Here is a 12,451-nt window from a genome sequence, read left to right as displayed (position 1 = left end):
GCTGGAAGCAGATGTCGACGCGTTTTGCACAGAGCACCAAAAAAGCGTCTTTTTTGATGGCTCAGGCACTGAGCATTGGTGGTTCAGTGGTAGAATTCTTGCCTGCCACGCGGGAGGCTCGGGTTCGATTCCCGGCCAATGCAGTGGCTTTTGCAGCGAGCGGCTCCATCACTTGCATCCCCTTGCAACTCGCAACTCAAAAAACCCACTGAAGCTAAGCAGGTGTGAGCCAGGTCAGTACCCGGATGAGGGTGAGCTACAGGGGAAAACAAAGCTTCCAGCTGGAAGCGGTGTTAATGGTGCCGGCGGTGGGGCGCTCACCCTGAGGTCTGTGCGGGTCCCAATGCCCCAGTATAGTGACGGAGATGCTGTGTTGTAAAAGGGCGCTGTCTTTTGGATGAGATGTAAAACCGAGGTCACAGCGCTCTGTGGTCATTCAAAATGACCACCAAAATCTTTGACAAAAGCTCTTGGTAATTGATGGTCTTCAATAATGCTTCTCCTTTAGGTACATTTTAAATCAGCTGAAAAATGCTGTGAAATGGGGGGGCACTTCAGGCCAGTGTAGGATTTGGGTTACAAGAACCATGAAACTGCACGAGAAAGCCCGTACACTGAATTACACGGCTTTCTATTCAAAGGAGGACAAAAGAAATTCCCTGAGTTCGATTTTTTGCAGCACAGAGAGGAGCACTGTTGTGAGGCCGGTTAGCTCAGTTGGTTCGAGCGTGGTGCTAATAACGCCAAGGTCACGGGTTCGAGCCCCATACTGGCCAGGTCCTTTTCTCCTCTCTTACCAAAGCTGTTAGGTTCCTTTCCGTGGTGAGAGGGGTTGTCATGCAACGCTGCCACATAGTGCCAACAGACAAGAGTGTTGCGGGAGAAGAGAAAAGTGTTTGAAGATTTAAGAGTGTCTTAGGTGGAGCCAAAATCAAGTGTCACAAATACAAGTGGGAGGATTTCCAATGTTTAATATGGTAAAAATAAGCATAAGTTATCTGCCGGTCCAGCACAGTCTGCCATGCTTTTGTCATATACTGTAAAATGGTGTCGAACTGGGTGTCGAACTGGAGCCTCACCATTTGCATATGTGAGGCTCCAGTTATACATCGAGTGTTGTTAAATAAAGCACTGACTTTATTTAACAACCACACCAAAACCTAACACAGGAGCTACACACACACATGAGGAGACTGACGAAAACGTACACACATTTAGGGTGGTAATTACCTAACAACACACTCTACTTTTACAGGACTACACAGGGCACTAGAATTACTAGGACATTATTTACACAGGTAGGGTCAGCCGCTGGTCATCGTGCTGACCCTCAGACTCTTCCCGGCTACCACTCCCAGCATGCCCAGCGGTACTACGAGCGCCTAGGGGCGCTTCCTCCTCACCACCAGGCGAGGGCGTTACAATATTTACTATATTTATTATACACGTGTAAATTAATTACTGCGAAAATAATTTACTTCGTACACTGTGCAGAGTGCCGTATACTCCTAGTGTTAGATGTGTTTTCGACGTTATATATGCATTTATTAATGTCGTCGATTTTACGGTTGCAATTCGACGTTGATTATACGTCGAGGCGACGTATATATACGTATAGCCGTATTTTCGCCGTGAATATACGTATATTCGACGAATCAATGCCCACAGCTTGGCATACAAGGGTTTTGCGGAGGGGTCTTGCCACCTGCCTGAAAAAAAACAGTAAAATGTTTGAGTGCCTATAGAGTTTCTATTTTTATTTTCTTGACAAAAGTTGATACCATTTCCTGGACACCCCGTCCCCCATCAGTGTGCGGTGCCCGAGGAAAAATCTGTAGGGGGGCTTCTGAAATTCTGAGGGGGGGTGATATTTCGGTTGAAACGGAGCTGTACGGTGCAGCTACCCAAATGAAATCTCGCAGCTATGCCATTGATTAGTGCTTCATGATAGAAGATAACGACTAGCAATCTGGTATTTGCGATGAAGTTCAGTTTCACATTTTTCGTCACTCTCACTGGAGAGTATTGCCTGGAGCGAAAAGTACCATAAGCGTTCATTTTTGCAGCTACATGGACGTTCTGAATCGTTAAGAAAAAATGTTGTAAAACCAACAGAAAGCACAGACTGCTATAACTAGTCCTAGTTATATAACGATTTTAAGTATAATGATAAACTACTGCAAGGAATCGGTCCACCTGAGCAAACAGGATCGTAATGTTGACACTCAATAACGACACTGATATGTGCAGTTCCTGGACGGATAGCCCTCCTGCCCATCAAACAGACTGAGTGACTGTTCGTGTCATTTAGTGTTGTCTGACCATTGACAAAGTACAACTATTTTTTTAGGGCGCAAATTAAGTTATTTAATAACGTGGATTAAATAACTGGATGGCGTGGATTTTTGTCTTAAAGGAAACAGAAGTAGGAGATATATATATGTATGTATGTTTTTGGTGTTTTCCTTGTTTGTGAAATACATATACACACGCACGACACTAACATAAACACACCTCATAATAAAAGAGCAAAGCATTAAGTAGCAGGATTTAAAGGACGTTGAGACCCGAGAATCGCCCTGATTGAGCTCAGTGTGTAAGTCCACCCTGGAGCAAAAGCAGCGATGCTGGCATTCTGGGCATGGTGAATTACTGATCAAGAAAGGGGGTTTTCGAGGTCTCGTTCCTTACCTGTGAACAGTGTGGTGTAAGTCCTCTCTAAAGTCTCTGAGAGGCATTTAGATCTGGAGGTAACAGACGCCCTTGGCTGAATGAGTGCAGGAATGCACAGGTTTTTCAAGTGAAAGCATCCCCTTACTGTATGAGCTGTTACCTCACACACGACAAAAGTAAAAGAGACCGAACATGTGTACTAACTGATGGTTTGAGAAAGTGGTGGAAGGGTCCGTTTATATATCGGAAAAGTGTAAGTTGAAGGAAAAGAAGGAGAAAAATATGGGAAAAGCTGAGTTTGTCAGAGGGAGTCTGGGGCGAAGACGCCTGTAAAATAAGCATATGCGTATTGATTGGCAAAAGCACAAGCATGTAGCTCCCACCCTGGTGCACGGCCGGCACCAGTGGTGGCAGATACATGAGAAAAAAAAGAAATTGGGATGTGACTTCTTAAGTGTGTTTACGGGGAAAACAAAAACCCGGAAGAAAAGATACTTTACTCGCTACGAAAGAGTATAAACAAAAGCGAAAAGAGGCAGTGCAGGAGAATCAGAAACTAAAAGAAGAATTAGTTCCTGGTCGCACTGCACTAGTTAATGTGTTATATCCTGCTCTCCCATAGGGGAACAGACAGGCAGGAAATGAAAATAATTGGGATCAATTCCCACAGTGACCATATGGAGACGGGGGGTCTGGGTGGGATGACACCTGGTACGAGTGTGATAGAGACAGAACAGGAACTCCCTTCTTAAACAGAGGGTGCCTGCAGACCTGTACTCTCACCCTAAGTGGGAGAGGGCCTGATGTAGCGGGGGCTGGCGCTGTTGATGACAGCGTCACTCTAAGTGTCTCGCACCCCATCGAGGGGGTCCGTACTCGCACCTACCTTCCCTGATTCCCCCATACGATCAAATCCAAAACCGGAAGATATTGACTGGTGGGCTAAAGTACCGCACCCAAAATTAGGAATGCAGCGAACCTGGAGTGCACTTCAGGAATTAAAAGGATTCATGTAGAAGTAAAACAAGAATACAGCACATTGTAGTACGAAGAGAAAAATATATTCTCGATGTGTATGTGTGTTTTATGAATTTGTGTGTAACTGTGAGTTTTTGTATACTAAATGACGGTGTGAGTGTGTTTAGCCAGCGGGACTGGCTAGAGACGTAACTAAAGAGACTTGATGAAAATCAACTTAAGGAGATTGGAAAATATAAGAGCGTCTGAAACGTATAAGTACAGTACAGGTGGACGTAAAAGTAGTTAGATAAACAGTGTTTGTATTTTTATACAATTAGTTGCAATAGTGAAAACAATTTGGGTTTATTCGAATGTCTCAGACATGCTGAAACGCTGTAGGTTTAGAATCGAGACTGGGGAGAATAACGTCTTGTGAGAAGATCTGTTTACCTAACGATTAGATCCTGTAAATCCCTTGTAGCCTACCTAAGTCTGTCCCAGTCCAGTGGATTAAAATGTACTGTTAATGGAGTGTTGGTTTCTCTGTTAGGGGATACTGGAGCACTACTGTCATGCTTGTTTCACTCCTCTGTTCAACAGTGTGCTATAGAGTAATGTATATGGGGAGATGGCAGGAGGCCACAGGAGTATTGGGGCACCAAGTTTTACTTGCTGAGTACCAGATTTTAATGGGTGGTTTTATCCCAGATCTATTGGGTTGGAATATTATGCATTACAAAGAATGACTATCCAGAACAGGGTATCACGTGGCTTCAACTGACTGTGATCACTCAGTATGTTGATGGTATTCTGAGTGCTTCCCCTGACGAGGAAACCCACAAGTCTGAGTTGCTTCAGCTTTAGAGTGTCTAATATTAAGCAGTTATGATAAGGCCCTTTTGTGTCGAGCATTGTGTGATTTTAACAGGGCCAGGGTGCAATATTTTTACGGGGTGAGCACAACTTTTAACAGATCTGCTTAAGGGGGGAGTGCAGTACAAGGACAAGATTGCCTTGGTACCAGCAGCAAAAGCCGCCTGTAATAATTTGAAACAAGCTCTCTTACAGGTGCTGAGACTGGGGTTTCCTCAGATGGATCAACCATTCTTTGTATGTAAGTGTGGACAAAGGGTTCTGGGCAGCTGTGCTGACGCAGGAGCATGGAGGTAGGCACTATTATACCATTCGATACTGTAGCCAAAGGGTGGGGGACGGTGAAAATTGAAGAAAATGTAATACTGTTTACTGATGGGTCCTCTCTGATGCATGAGGGAGAACAGAGAACAGGCTGAGCCGTTACAACAGAATTCGAGGTGCTAACAATCGGAAAATGCCCCTCCACTGCCTCAGCACAGCAAGCCAGTTAAGAGCACTGATGGAAGATTGTAAAAAGAAAGATGTTAAAAGGTTACTGTATATGTATATAATGTATGTATTTGTTGCATGTAGGCCACAATTCTGGATGGCTATGGAGAAATAAGATTCTCTCACAACGGCAGGGACTCCAGTTAAGAATACTGGGCTTGTCTCTGAACTGATTTGTAGTTTTACAGCTGCCGACAGAAGCAGCTTGAGTAAGGTGTCAATAACACAATAAATAAAGAATTCCAGTAACTCAAGGTAACAACCATGCAGATGCAGATGCCAGACGAGCGGCACTGGGAGGGCGGGAGTCTGAGACCCCTGTGAAACCTCTACTGGGGAAAAGGGAGAATTCAGGTTGAGGCCTTTAATAGATGTTTAATAGTGGTTAGAACAAATGTGTAAAGAATGTGGGGTTGTATGATGATGTGATGTGGGCTGGCACATACCCAAGTGTATGATAAAGATGATCCCGTGGTACGGACTGCCCTGCCCCTTGGATACTGATCTAGGGGCAGACTACACTGGGAAGGTGTGCCAGGCTGTAATTGCCTCACTAGGGGTAAGTTGGAAGTCACATTGCCCCCATCACCCACAGTCTGAAAGACCAACTAAGGAAATATCAACTGAAGGGACACCGTGGGTAGATGCTCTACCTGCAGTCCTGTGCGGTTTGCGGGCTGGAGCAAATGGAACTGTGAGACTGAGCCCATTTGAGATCATCACGGGCAGCCAAAGAAACTCCCTGGAGGCCAAGTTTGGCTAACGCACTGATGAATTAACTAACTCTCTATTAAAGTATTGTAGGTTTGTTAACTGAAGCGGTGCACAGGGCTTGTGAACAGGTGCCGGACGCTTGGGGACCTCCAGCAGAGGGGAGACACGACCGGATACCTGGCGAGTGGGTGTAGGTGAAGAAGAGATACCCTGCCAGACGTTGCAATCCTGCTGGGAGGGACCATATCAAGTGCCACTAACTACTGATTGTGCCATCTGAGTGACAGGATGAGATCGCTGGATCCGCGCATCGCACTTTCACCGACCCACGGCACCAGAGACTGAGTGAACAGAAAGAAGGATGTTGTTACCGTTTCTGTGTCTGATGCTTCCTAAGACCAACAGTGTGCTTGTTAGGCCTGAGGAGCATTACTGGGGATATGGTATCAATACATTCCAGATGTTGGCATATCTATTCAGCCAAAAAATTATAATCGGAGTTGGGTCAATATTGCTGTTCCAAGATCCTGACGATAGATCTCCACATGGCTGAGGTCTGCGTTTGGGTCCTGGGGTAGGACTTTATGTATTTGTAGGATTAGGATTGTTTTATGTGTAAAATTGTAACTATCACTTGTACAAAAACATCAATAACACCTTGTTGTAACCGTGGAACGCACAATCTCATGGTAATGCATGCCTGTACATCTAAAAAGGAAAGATCTGCCCTGACATTGTATTTGTAAAAATAGACAGTCCTGATGTATGCCATATTTTATAAGGGGGGAATGAAGTAAGAGACAAGATGTTAAAAGGGTTAATAACTTAAGTCAGTTCTGCCTGAATATTAGACTTCTAAGCAACAGGGGTTTATGGCAGGAAAGGGGGTTAACTGATAAGGATTCCAGATGCGAGCAAGGAACCCCCTGGGGGTATAATCTTAAACTGACCATTTAGCAAGGGCCTCTTAACTGGCCAAATACCATGACCCCCCCCCCCCCCTTACAATAACATCGAATGACGTCTGAAGCAGCAAGCAAGGACTATATAACCTAAAAGTTTGTACCGGCACATCGAACAATACTTCGGTTTTGTTGTTTCTTGCGGGAAACAAGACTTTGGCTTTATTGTTCCTTGCATGCAATAAACTCATCTGTTTTACTTCATCTCGGGATCAAGAACCTTATTCCTTCTGTTACAACAGGGCTTTCTCACGCAGTTTCATGGTTCTTGTAAAAGCTCTTTACACGCTTGTAAAAGCTTTTACACACGTTAACCACGGCCGGTGAGTTCAAGGTTGGTCAAAGCTGAAAGCTCAAAGCTGAAATAAATGTATAAAATTTGGCTTGCATCATAGCAGTTGAGCAATAAAGTCTGTCCTAATTAAAGAGTACCCAAAGTTTGAAAGTACAACATAGAATAAGAATAAGAGAAATGGCAAAACGATTTTGTGTCATCTTCCCCATTCACACTATTTTATGTGCCATTTTTTTGCTTATTCACATACTATTTTAATCAAAATAATATTAAGAAAGATCTGTATGTATTCAGATAGTATTATTATTGTTCATACTTACTCGTCAAAAGAGGATTGCTGAGATATTTGCGGATATACTTCTACGTTTGAAAAACGTGTCCAAAATGGTGACCAACGAATACTAGCAATGCATTGTGGTATATAACCGGAAAATATGCTGGGTTCGATATTTTCTCAACGTATGCGTTTATTAATGTTGTCGATATTATGGTTGAAATTTAACATTGATAATACATCGCGGCTATGTGCCCCCTGCTATGAGCTGATGTGCAATTTTAACGCATGCAGTTAGTAAGGATCGGTCACTGTTGTATGGTATTATATATAATGACATTATGGAATAGGATGGGGACAGGCCTGGCATCACGGGGGGAGGGGGGAATGTCGCCCCTTCAGTTTTGGGCAAAAAGTTTTACTTAACTTAATTTGCGCCCTAAAAAAATAGTTGTACTTTGTCAATGGTCAGACAACACTAAATGACACGAACAGTCACTCAGTCTGTTTGATGGGCAGGAGGGCTATCCGTCCAGGAACTGCACATATTATTGAGTGTCAACATTACGATCCTGTTTGCTCAGGTGGACCGATTCCTTGCAGTAGTTTATCATTATACTTAAAATCGTTATATAACTAGGACTAGTTATAGCAGTCTGTGCTTTCTGTTGGTTTTACAACATTTTTTTCTTAACGATTCAGAACGTCCATGTAGCTGCAAAAATGAACGCTTATGGTACTTTTCGCTCCAGGCAATACTCTCCAGTGAGAGTGACGAAAAATGTGAAACTGAACTTCATCGCAAATACCAGATTGCTAGTCGTTATCTTCTATCATGAAGCACTAATCAATGGCATAGCTGCGAGATTTCATTTGGGTAGCTGCACCGTACAGCTCCGTTTCAACCGAAATATCACTCCCCCCTCAGAATTTCAGACGCCCCCCTACAGATTTTTCCTCGGGCACCGCACACTGATGGGGGACGGGGTGTCCAGGAAATGGTATCAACTTTTGTCAAGAAAATAAAAATAGAAACTCTATAGGCACTCAAACATTTTACTGTTTTTTTTCAGGCAGGTGGCAAGACCCCCTCAGCAAAACCCTTGTATGCCAAGCTGTGGGCATTGATTCGTCGAATATACGTATATTTACGGCGAAATTACGGCTATACGTATATATACGTCGCCTCGACGTATAATCAACGTCGAATTGCAACCGTAAAATCGACGACATGAATAAACGCATATATAACGTCGAAAACACATCTAACACAGTGCCTGAGGCTTTTTACTGTATGTATCGTGTGCCGCAACTAGGAGTATACGGCACTCTGCACAGTGTACGAAGTAAATTATATTCGCAGTAATTAATTTATTATATTTACTATATTTATTATACACATGTAAATTAATTGCTGCGAAAATAATTTACTTCGTACACTGTGCAGAGTGCCGTATACTCCTAGTTGCGGCACACACGATACATACAGTAAAAAGCCTCAGGCACTGTGTTAGATGTGTTTTCGACGTTATATATGCGTTTGTTAATGTCGTCAATTTTACGGTTGCAATTCGACGTTGATTATACGTCGAGGCGACGTATATATACGTATAGCCGTAATTTCGCCGTAAATATACGTATATTCGACGAATCAATGCCCACTGGGAACAAGCTCGCTTCTTTCTACCATGATGTCACCATGACCAAATCTGTCTTTAAACACCTTGCTCAGTCTCTAACGAGACTGTCAAAAATAGCTTTCGCTGATTGTATTGCAAACCGGCGGAAGCGGGGTATTGGGAAAAGTTTTCAACTAGCAATAATCCCGCCTCGGCTAAACCTCACAGGCTACGATACTGCCACTGCGCAAAGCTGACGGTTGCCAGGCAACCACGGGGATCCTATGGAAATCGTTATCAATCGTCTCATGGCATGTCGTTGCTGTAACGCTTCATATTTGTCGTCTTCTTCTAGCTTGAGGTTTTGAAGAATTTCATGACAGACAAGGGCTCCGTTGGGAACAAAGAAACCCGTTGATTCTTTTCAGCAGCAGAAATACAACCCTTTAAATACAAGATGACAGAACAATGACGAAGGGCATGCCGGGAGGAACTCATGCACTACAGAGGAAAGGGGGTGGGCACGTACAGTTCACATTCAAGCCACAAGTACTCTTCTCGGATGTTGCACAAACAAATCCTAACGTCTTGAAAGCATTGCGGCATGTTTGTGTCCCACTTCCCGTGGCTGCAGGATGACTGACACGAACGGACAAACACAATCTGTGGCGTTTAGCGTGACATAGTCTTGCAGGCATCGTGCTGTCTCACTGCAATACTATACCGCTGGAGGAAACAGTCCATCTGGCCATGAAACTCATTTGAACGTCTAGCTACAGCAACTAACAATATCATGATTTATTCAGGATGTGTGGAATCAGCACGTCCCGGAGACAGCTTCCGAAATCGTGAGCATTCTCTGGTGGTAGGGGCGTTCAAGATGGCGCTCAGGTGGGAGGTAAAGTTTAGTGGTTGAGGATTTTTTTTGAGTTTTTCATGACCTGAATGTTAATTTTTGCTTTTTTTGACTACAGAAAAATAAGGACTTAACACTACTTGTTTAAACTTCAGTTATAATTGAAAGAAAAAAAAACGATTTTTTTTAGGTTTAAGAATTTCGATATGAGTAACACTGGGAAAAGAAAAGAGAGTGCTGGGTCTTCGAAGGAGAACTCTAAGATACCTCACTCGTATATGTATAGCACTACAAGAAAATTGATGGCAACTAAAGGGAAAAGTGAAGCAGCTGGAGGGGACGTGGAAAGAGTGCTGGAGATGCGCTCGTACGCGAGCGCTCGCAGCCCAAGTGAGACTCAGCTGCCAGAGGAAGAGCCGGAGTCCCTGCCCAGCACACCTGTGAAAACCCCAGCAGCCAAGAGAGGAAGGGGCGACCTGACGCTGGAGGAGCTCCAGACCAACATCTTCAACATGATGGCACAGAGCATGGGTGAGCTGAAGGAAATGACTTGATCTAATACAGTCGCAATCGAAAGTCTTAAAAAGTCCATGGACTGTGTGTTTAAAGAGGTTGAAGACTTAAAGAGTGAAGTAAAAGTTCTTAAACAAGTAAATACCAAACAAGAAAAGCATATTAAAGAACTTGAATTGAAAGTGAACGATGTAGATAGATACCGTCGATGATGGAATTTAAAATTATTTGGAGTTAAAGAGGAACGTGATAAGAACCTTGTTGCAACAGTGAAGGGTATCTGTAAAAGGACCCTGCCGGACCAGGAGGACGTAATATCGGCCATTGACTTTGTTCACAAGCTCGGGAGAGCGAACATGTCTGGGCAAGTGCTCCCCAGATCGATTATAATACAGTTCACCAAGAGGACGGCGAGGGACATGCTGTGGCGAGCGGCGAGGGGGAATGAGTATTTGAATGGGAACAAACTGAGGTTTGCAGAGGACCTGTCTGCTGCGGACAGGAGTACCAGGAACCAGCTGTGGCCCCAGGTTGAAGCTGCCAGAAGAGAGGGGAGGAGAGCCTACTTTGTGGGAGCGAGGGCCTTTGTGGACGGGAAGGAGATTTGCTCCCAGTGACTGCTCAGTTAATGATTATGTTTGGTTTTATTTGTTATACCAGTATATACTAGTGTTTCTTTAGTGTTAGTTTGGAATGGTGTAGTTAAGTGTTAAGGACTGTTATAGTTCTGGTTCTTTGAAAAACTCAATAGTTTAGACAGTCTTAGAGTTAGTTATTTGCTTTTGTGTATGTCTTTTTCATGAATGCCAGAGGTACTCGAAATGTTGTTAAAAGAAAAACTGTGTGCTGAGTTTTATTTTTTACAGGAAACGCATGCATGTTGAAACTAAAGTTTATAAATAATTGAGAAATATTAAAGCAAGGAAAATATGATACGTGTAAAATATACAATTTGATCACATAATTACTTAATTACCTCTGGTAGTTAAATGCTTTTTTCTGCTGCGTTTTTTTTCTCTTGTACATGACTCTGATCCTCTTGTTGTATTTGTATTTGTAAATTCTATGTTTAATAAAAAAATTTTAAAAAAAAGCATTCTCTGGTGGTGTCCTGCAGACTTCCTGTGGGCATGCGTTGGTGGTATAGTGGTGAGCATAGCTGCCTTCCAAGCAGTTGACCCGGGTTCGATTCCCGGCTAACGCAGTGGTGAATGTTTTCAAATGCTATCATGAGCCTTGGATTGTGACTAGCAAAGCAAAGCCTTTTGAAAGAGCTAAAGCACTGAAAAACGGAATTGAGGGAGAATCTTACAGGGGATTCTGAGTGGTGTCTGCATACACGCAGTCCGATATGGGTGCTGAAAGCTTGAGCTACTCTCAATGTCATGCTGGCTTTCCCTGGAGTAAATCTGTTACATTGAAAGAATGCTTCTCGCAGGTTCAAAAAGGGACCCTTGTTAATTGGAGAAATCAATGATTTCAAATGAATTCTGTATGCGTTAAAAGACAGCTATACACAGAAAACATGCAGGACACTGCTCATGAGTGTGGAGTTCAACCGAAACAGTGTGTTTTTTCAAGCCATCTGACAAAGCCCGCCCACTGAAAACTGCAGCAGATCGTGTAAAAACGTTCAACTTTGTAACTACTGCACGCACAGGAAGCAGAATAAATTCCTCTTTTCAAACTGTCAAAGGTTTGCTTTACGAACGCCGCAGGACATCGCACAATCTCTTTTGAACAGGGACAAACGATTTCTTATGGGGCGCAGTAAGTACTGTTACTGTCACTGCTCGATACCGACGTTGGCCTACTATACCATGTTCAGCCACCGCTAGAAAATGTACGGCTCTAGCACCAGAGCAAGCAACAGGAGGGCCGACGTCAAACAGGCACATGTGTCGGACATGGAGAGCGACGAGAATGAGATTTGAACCCATGACTGCAGAGCACAATGTATTAGCAGTCCATCACCTTAACCACTCAGCCACCTTGTCGACGAAACTGGGCTGTCCTGACATGGGTTGGCGCGCTCCAGATGATCTTTTTCTTTTTTTTCCCTCGTACTCGAGGGTCATTTTCCTGTTCCACATGTGATTTCAACATTTTCCTTGGGAGATGTCAAGCCAGCAAGCCACTGCTGTGGTTCAGTGGCCAGTGTGGAGTTCAGTGGCCCTGTTGTACACAGAAAGCACATTGAGCTCCTTGGACATGAAAAGT

At 43.7% G+C, this 12,451-nt stretch overlaps 2 non-coding genes across 2 annotated transcripts; one reads left to right on the top strand and one right to left on the bottom strand.

Moving 5' to 3' along the window:
* Positions 1-8,975: 8,975 nt before the first annotated feature.
* On the bottom strand, positions 8,976-9,117 carry LOC138237563 (U4 spliceosomal RNA). Its single transcript, XR_011189014.1, has one exon. It is a non-coding gene; the product is annotated as a U4 spliceosomal RNA (small nuclear RNA).
* A 2,246-nt stretch (positions 9,118-11,363) lies between these two features.
* Positions 11,364-11,435, top strand: trnag-ucc (transfer RNA glycine (anticodon UCC)). The gene has a single exon. It is a non-coding gene; the product is annotated as a tRNA-Gly (tRNA).
* The last annotated feature ends 1,016 nt before the right edge of the window (positions 11,436-12,451 follow it).

Source organism: Lepisosteus oculatus, unplaced genomic scaffold (genome assembly GCF_040954835.1).
Source record: "Lepisosteus oculatus isolate fLepOcu1 unplaced genomic scaffold, fLepOcu1.hap2 HAP2_SCAFFOLD_99, whole genome shotgun sequence".
Taxonomy (NCBI): domain Eukaryota; kingdom Metazoa; phylum Chordata; class Actinopteri; order Semionotiformes; family Lepisosteidae; genus Lepisosteus; species Lepisosteus oculatus.
Note: the sequence above shows the minus strand (reverse complement) of the source record. Positions and strands in the feature narration are given on the sequence as shown.